Source organism: Coffea arabica, chromosome 11c (genome assembly GCF_036785885.1).
Source record: "Coffea arabica cultivar ET-39 chromosome 11c, Coffea Arabica ET-39 HiFi, whole genome shotgun sequence".
In the NCBI taxonomy this organism is placed as follows: Eukaryota; Viridiplantae; Streptophyta; class Magnoliopsida; order Gentianales; family Rubiaceae; genus Coffea; species Coffea arabica.
Genome location: NC_092330.1, coordinates 2,279,094 through 2,287,266, shown reverse-complemented (window position 1 = coordinate 2,287,266; position 8,173 = coordinate 2,279,094). Strand labels below are relative to the sequence as shown.

Here is an 8,173-nt window from a genome sequence, read left to right as displayed (position 1 = left end):
TTCTTATTGTGTTACGAATTTCAAAGGCTAATTCACTTTCTGTGAATTTTGTCAAATTTTTAAAGATTGCCGAAAAACATGACTAAAACTGCCTTAAGTCGAGTCGCAAGGTCGGCCAATTGAGATTTGGACGTCCCCACAGTTCAGTTATAAGTCGAGGAGATTCACTCCAACGACATGCAAACAATTCAGTTATAAGTCATTTACAAGTAGTTCAGTTCAGTTGTTCAATCAGTTAAAAGAGAACGAGTGCGATAAAGTACCCACTCGACTCAACAATTATAAGCCATTCAGTCCATAAGAAGCAATTCACATAATTGCAACAAATCATGCACTTGACACTCACCAGTCAAAATAGGAAGTAAGTGCTCAAACAACTTTTAAGCGTCTGCTTCGAGATCCTCTTGAAGGTCCCCTTGAGCGCCTGAGCAAATAATAATTGACTATCACACACTATTACTTATAAATCCTTTGCTAACAAGAAAGATTGTACACTTGTACAATACTAAGAAAATATCATGAAAGAGAGTCTTAATTACTCGTAAATCGATACTCAAATATGGGTTTCAATAACACAAGGAAAACTAATTTCCTTCATGAAATCGAGTTTAAAACGGTTAATCAATATTAAAGGATGGGGAAGAGTTTCCAAAAACTCATTTCCCATCGAGTCGGAAAATTTCAGTTTTGCACGTCAAATTTAAACAAATTAGAACTTGCACTCAGTAGGTCCAAATTTGAAAAACTTTATATCATTGAAATTTTGGTTCAAAGTACTAAAAGTTTTTAGAATATGCTTTTCCAAAATTCTAAACGGAAGGCATTCAATTTTCAACTCAAAGTGGCTGATCTGAACAAACAAGGCAGTTTCAGTCATATTTTTCGGCAATCTTTGAAAATTCGACAAAATTCACAGAAAGTGAACTAACCTTTGAAATTCGTAACACAATAAGATCTTTAACCAAGTTTTCAAACATGACAAACGGAACTAAATTCGGAGTTTGGAGCATAAAGATATAGTAGCTTAAAATCGGCTGACTTTTGTACACTATTCAGAAGTTTTCCAAATTTGAAAAGTAAACTTTGGGACATCATTTTGGTATCAAAATTGTCTTAGAATAACACCAAATTTGGTACACTTAAACTTCCATATGAGAACTACTCCTCTATCAAATTTCACGTAAAAACTCGTAAGGGAAGCTAGTTAAAAAAACTACCAAAGTTCAAGAAATTCCCAAAGCAAATCTGTCTTCTTGTTTTCTTTTCCTTTTCAAACACTTGCACCATAAAACCAGCCCCATTTTGGTTCATTTGTGAAACCAAGGTCCAAAAAACATTTCATAAGCAATTGATAGTTGGTTGACATCAAAATTTCAAAAAAAAACATTTCACAAACAACTAAACCAGTCGGTCAGCAAAAAGAAGGGTTTTCCAGCTTTGCCGTAGTTTGGAAATTGAACCATATTTCACTCAATACAACTTGAAATTGAGAATGGTTAGTGATGTTGGAAACTAGAATCATAAGGCTACATTTCATCAAAACAATTCATTTTCAAAATCAATCCATAAGTGAGAGAAAATAAAGCCATAAAATACAACTTCTTTGCCGACTCACTACGGCTCACTTATTTCGAACTAGAAAGTGAATTTTTTACCGTTGGAAATCTATGCCACAAACAGCACTCGATTTTGATATCTGTACAAAGAGATATGTTCAATCAAAGGTGCACTGTTCAGACTACCTGAACACGTTTTCGAAATTTCTTTACGTTTCGAAATTTCAAGTTTTGCTCAACCAATTCAAATGATTTTTGGTAGAAACCTTCTACACATCATATACAATATATCTACATCAGTTTCATAGCAAAACAACCCACAAAATTTCAAAATAAAGGCACGGCAAAAACAAGACAGATTCGGCCAGCATTCCTACGCAATTTCCTTCGATCTTTCCTTCAATTTCTAACCTTAACACTCATCACAAACACACTAACACACATTTTAACATTATGGCAGTCCTTATATAACCAAGGTGGGAGTTCATAGACCCCACTTCAACCAATCCAATCCAAATAACAACAACAAGGAAGCTACAAGCTTCAAAACCGAGAATGAAACTCTTTAAAGTCAAGAAATGAAAGATTGGATGAGTTGAGGTGTATACCTCTTGAACCCGTGAAGAACTAGAAATTTTTTATCACAAAAGCTCCAAGAAAACCACCAACATGAAGTCTTCCACCAAACTTAAGTTAATCTCTGAGTGATATGGAAGTTGAGTAAAATTTTTGGAGTGAAACTGTGCAAGAATGGAGCAAGAATGACAAAGAGCTTACTCTTCTTCTTCCTTGGCTGGTTTGACCAGCACTAAGAGAGAGAAAAGAGAGGTTGGTGTGTTGTGAAGCTTCCTTTGGAAGCTTGAGGATTTTGTGACCAAAATTCTAACGAAAGTCAACAGAGAATTGTGCTCGCGCGCTCGCTTTTCGTATCCGATTTCTCTCGGGTTTATTTCACTTGTGCACTAAATCTCTAATGTACTTCCTTTAACATTATAATTATTCACTTTTAGTAGTCTAGTACAAATTTCTTAAATCTCCATTTAACCGTTCCAACTCGATATACGCGAACTTTCGATTCACGTGCGATAAAGCAAAATTTACAAGTAATTCATGTAACGATAATATAATTAGCTAATACTAGGGTACATAATTATAAAAATGATTATTTTAGAAATAAAAACTTGAGTCTTCACACAAGTCTAGTATTAATTTCTCAAATCTCCAATTAGTTTGTAGCGATGCGTCTTTCGGGAAACTATCGACATGCGCGCAATAAAGCGAAAATTTGAATTCACTCAGCTCTAATCCCTTAATTAACTTTTCTTAGTCTACTATTAATTATTCTTAATTCTCCAAGATTATTGCATTCTCGAATTGAATATTTTCTGGAAAACATGTATTCACTATTTCTCGCTAAACGAGTCACAGAAAAATAAATTTTGCTACCGGAATGTTTTTAAAACATAAGTGGGACATGGTTCTATGTAAATGGATTTAAAATAATTGAAATAAATAATTCAGAAAAAACAAGTAAATAAATATTTAAATAAACCAGTAAAATAAGATTAAAAAAAAAGAAAATTTTTGGGTCCTCACATCCTTCCGTTCTTAAAAGAATTTCGTCCCCGAAATTCACACCTAGGACAATATCATTCCCTTAATAGTTATGCCTATCAAATCAATCACTAATTTACGCTTTACAACCCATACTTCACAATTTCTGTTCATCCAACTAGCAATCAAACATTAATTTTTCCCGATAGGCGTTTTAACTTCCAAGTCATAGGGCAACTTAATCGATCTCATGTTTACCCCAGATAGGTAATGTCTCCACTTCTTTAATGCAAATATCGTAGCCACTATGTCCAAATCATGAGTTGGATAATTTCTCTTGTAAGATTTTACTTTTTAGGGGTATATGCAATCACCTTATCATGTAATAATAATACACACCATGAGGTGGAGGAGGTAACCTGAGAGTTGGAGAAAGATATGCAAGAGAAGTATCGGCAGTTGTTTGTGACAAAATGTATGAATTTCGACATCGAATTTCTCTTAAGGGGGAGAGAATGTGAGGACTTGTAAAATTCCTCATATTTTTCTTAAAATTCCCTTTTATTTGAAATTTATTCCTTTATAATAGCTTTACTACTCATTCACTCCCTCAATAATTGCAATCAAACATAGAATCAAGGATTTTTTTTCGTTTTCTTGTTATCATAAATTAGGGTTTTGCGTCTTTTGGTAGAATGAGTAATTGGTGTGAAGTGTGTACTCAATTTGGTGATTAAGAGTGAGTTTTAGATTAGAAAAAGTGTATTGATAAGGGTTTATTTTACGTATTTTTAAGTGCATTTTATGAGTTGATTTTGCTTTGATTATTTAGTTTTATAACTAAAATAAATAGGTTTTAGTAAAAATATACATTATTTGGTAAAAGTGGCTATTATTGCATTTCTATTGATTTTAGTGATAAGAACTTCATTTTTATGCAGGTTTAATGATTCAATCACCAAAGGATATCAAGTGAGGTGAAAAATAGATAATTGGTGATGAATTCAAGTGGTTAAAAGAGAAATGAAGTGAAAAACGTTCAAAGTGAGGAAATGCAATTCAAGACAGTTTTGACACTCTTCGGTATTTCGACTATATCTGAAACTACACTTATCGGATTGAAATGATCTTTATACCATTTTAAAGCTAATAAAGAGATACAATTGTTATAAAGACATCGAAATCCAATTCTGCTATTTTCATGGATAAAAAGTCAGAATACAGAAGCTGCATTCTGTGGTCGAAAATCGAAATAGGGGTTTGACCAGGTGATAATATTTTGACCATATCTCAGGCTACAAAACTCTGATTTGGATGATTCTTAAAGAATTGTAAAGCTAACTCTAAGGGATACAACTTTTGTGTTTTGCACAAAAGCTAGTTCGGCCTTCATCATAGAGAAAATCGTAGTTGAAACAATGCCAAGTTGAAAACGCGCGTTTTTGCCACATTTTGTGTAGTCGTGTTTTGTAGCCGAAAAGCTGCAATTTGCTCAGCCATTTCTCTCGTATTCATACTACTTTCCAGCCATAAGTTGCAAGGGAATTCGGTGCATATGCTTCAGAAGACAAAAGGGCAAAAAAGGTGGCTTATTTTCAAGTCAAAAACATTGGTAATTGACTATCCTAACAAAGTTGAGATTTGAAAATCAAAATGTGGAATTTGACTTGGAAAATTGGAGCTCTTGAGCAGTTTTTATGCAGAGACATTGGGAGAGGTCAGGACACCATACGTAGGGAGTTTTTCATCTGGTAACATTTTCTCTCTAGTTAGAAGTTCTTGATGAAGCAATTGGAGACTCATCTTGTAATCATCTTGTACAAGAACATAACAGAAATTTGAGGGTTTCAGCATTAATTGGCTAAGCTTTCTTTTATCTTTCTTGTAATTGTACTTTATGATGTTTTGCATTAATAAACTTGTGAGTTTGATTTTTATTTCATTCATGAGTAGCTAATTTTCTTTATCTAGGGAGCAGATGAAACTTATGGTTAAATAATATGAATTGAATGTGATTTACACTTGTTATATCTTGTATTAACTTGTCTATTTGTGCAGTTGTAATTACTTGTTGTTGTTTGATCACCAATAGCATGTTCATAGTTGTTATTAGTCAATGAGAATAGATAGTAACAATGAAAAAACATAAGTAGAGCTTGAGTTGTATGTTCATGAAAATAAATGTACACTTAAATGGATTTTCCAGCATTTCATGAAGGAAAACAGAGTAGAACTAGTATTTCACCATGAAAATAGGGAAAACTATATTGCTCTCGGCCATTTCATCATAAGAATGAGATTTGATAATATTGGAAATGAATCCCTGGTTAAACAAGAAAAATAACAAGAGGTAAATCTATTCATTTGTGTTGTTTATGCCATAAGTGGAATCTACATCCCTAAATTCAATCTTTAGTGAAATTTCTCCATTTGCATTTAACATTGATTAAACCAGATTTGTAGACAATAACAGCATTATAATTTTCTTGCTCAAATTTATTGTAAGTCTAAATAATAGAGAAAAATAAGGGCCTAGTACTTGTTTAATTTGCTTCTCGTGGGATCGACCCGATACATACCCTACATTACGATTTCGGCCCGTACACTTGCAGTCAACGGGTATAAAATTGGATTTAAACTTGCATTGATATAAAAATCCCATCAAGTTTTTGGCGTCGTTGCCGGGGAGCGGCAATATTAGAGCCTACTCATCTCTATTAATTTAGACATCTGTATTTTTAGTTGAGCTGTCTATAGCTAGCTTAACATTTTAATCAATTTTTGATAAATAAAAGTTGCATAATCTTTTTTGTTTCTATTTATAATATATGCACCGAACATCTCGAGAAGTAGCACCTTTCGATCCAGAAATTGAAAGGACGTTGCGTAGACAAAGGAGGGATACACCACAGCAAGAGGAACAAGAGGTTTGGTAACCGATAGAGGAAATTTTAATAGAACTACCATTTAAGGAAGAAATGGCGGAAAACGAACCAAATAGGTGAATTCTACGAGATTTTGCTTTACTGGAAACACAAGATTCTCAAACTAGCATTTCAAGGCCAACGGTAAATGCTAATAATTTTGAGATTAAACCATCACTGATTCAAATGGTTCAACAATCTCAATATGCAGGTAATGCTACTAAAGATCCAAATTCTCACTTGTCAACATTTCTTGAAATCTGTGATACAATTAAGTTGAATGGTGTTAGTGATGATGCAATTAAACTTCGATTGTTTCCATTCTCACTAAGGGACAAAGCCAAGGTTTAGTTACAATCTCATCTTCCAAACACTTTTACTACTTAGGCTGAATTAGCTAAGGCGTTTCTCAATAAATTTTTTTACCTGGAAAAACTGCTAAACTTAGAATGGATATAACTAGTTTTTCTCAGCAGGAAGGAGAGACATTGTATGAAGTTTGGGAGCGCTATCGGAAATTGCAACGAAGATGTCCTCATCACAGTTTATCAGATTGGCTAGTAGTCCAAACATTTTACAATCGTCCCACCTATCCAACAAAGACGCATGTAAATGCGGCAGCGGGAGGAGCATTGATTCGAAAGACAACTGAGGAAACTCAATAATTGATTGAAGAAATGGCTGCTAACAACTACCAATGGGCTAACGAACGAGGTAATATAAGGAGAACCGCAGGGTATGCTTGAAGTAGATACCTTGAATATGTTAAGTGCAAAAATGGATAATGTGGTTAAGATACTTAATAGGCACGTTGGTTCTATCTCGAATCAAGAAATAGTTGTTACATGTTGTACTACTTGCGGCGGAGATCATGATGATTCTATCTGTTCTAGCAGCGATCAGGTTCAATACCTCAATAATTACATCCGTCCACCCCAAAACAATCCATACTCTAATACCTACAATCCAGGATGGCATAATCACTCGAATTTTGGATGGAAGGATCAAGGGAACCAACAAAGACCAAGTAGTCCACAGGATTTTCAACCAAAACAATTACTTTCAGAGTCCAAACCAACTTGGGAATTGGCAATTGAGAAACTAGCAAATGTATCAAATGATAAAATTGAAAAGTTAGCCAGTGCCACTACTCAATGGTTTGAAAGAATTGAAGGAATGATGGATCAACTTATGTATAGAAATGTCGAGGTCCAATTAAGGCAAATAGTAAATGCGGTTAACAATCGCAACCAAGGAGATTTACCTAGCAAGACTGAGGTAAACCCAAGAGAGCATGTGAAGGCTATAACACTCCGTAGTGGTAAGAAAATAGATGAGCCGCCTGTAATTGAATGTGAGAGAGAATGTGAAAGAAGAGAGAACAAACAGTTGAGTGAGTTAGGAGAGGATAGTAAGAAAATTAAAAGGAAAGAAAAGATGGAAGAAAATGAGTCACAAATTGGAGATACAACACCAATTCCACTGTTGCCATTTCCACAAAGATTGAAACCTTCGAGAAATGACAAAGAATTTGAAAAGTTTGTCAACATTTTCAAATAATTACATGTTAACATTCCTTTTGTTGATGCTATTTTGCAGATTCCTTCATACGTAAAGTTTCTCAAGGAGATAATGACTAAAAAAGGAGGTTAGTAGATAGTGAGACAATTGTATTGATGGAAGAATGTAGTGCCATCATACAAAACAAATTACTACCAAAGTTGAAAGATCCAGGGAGTTTCACAGTTCCTTGCACTATTGGTAATGTAAAATTCTTTAAAATACTTTGTGACCTTGGTGCGAGTGTGTCATTGATCCCTTTAACTGTAACTAGGCAATTGGGGTTGAAAGAGTTAAAGTGTACTAACATTTCTTTGCAATTGGCTGACAGGTCTATTAGACATCCAATGGGTATATTGTAGAATGTGTAACGCCCCCACTTCTCCCTAAGGCGAACCAAAGGGTATTCGCGGGACGCCTGCCTAGCTCTCGCCAGGACTCAAGCAATTCCATTTAAACTTATTGTCGGACCACACCATACGAGTCAATAACTTAGATACAATAAATACGGAAGAGTTCAAGTTTAATAAAAGTCATCCGATATCCAACCCGCACATCGGGTGTTCAACAACCATCATA

At 34.5% G+C, this 8,173-nt stretch overlaps 1 non-coding gene across 1 annotated transcript; it reads right to left on the bottom strand.

Moving 5' to 3' along the window:
- Positions 1-6,474: 6,474 nt before the first annotated feature.
- LOC113717490 (small nucleolar RNA R71) lies at positions 6,475-6,581 on the bottom strand. Its single transcript, XR_003454406.1, has one exon. It is a non-coding gene; the product is annotated as a small nucleolar RNA R71 (small nucleolar RNA).
- Between the last annotated feature and the right edge of the window lie 1,592 nt (positions 6,582-8,173).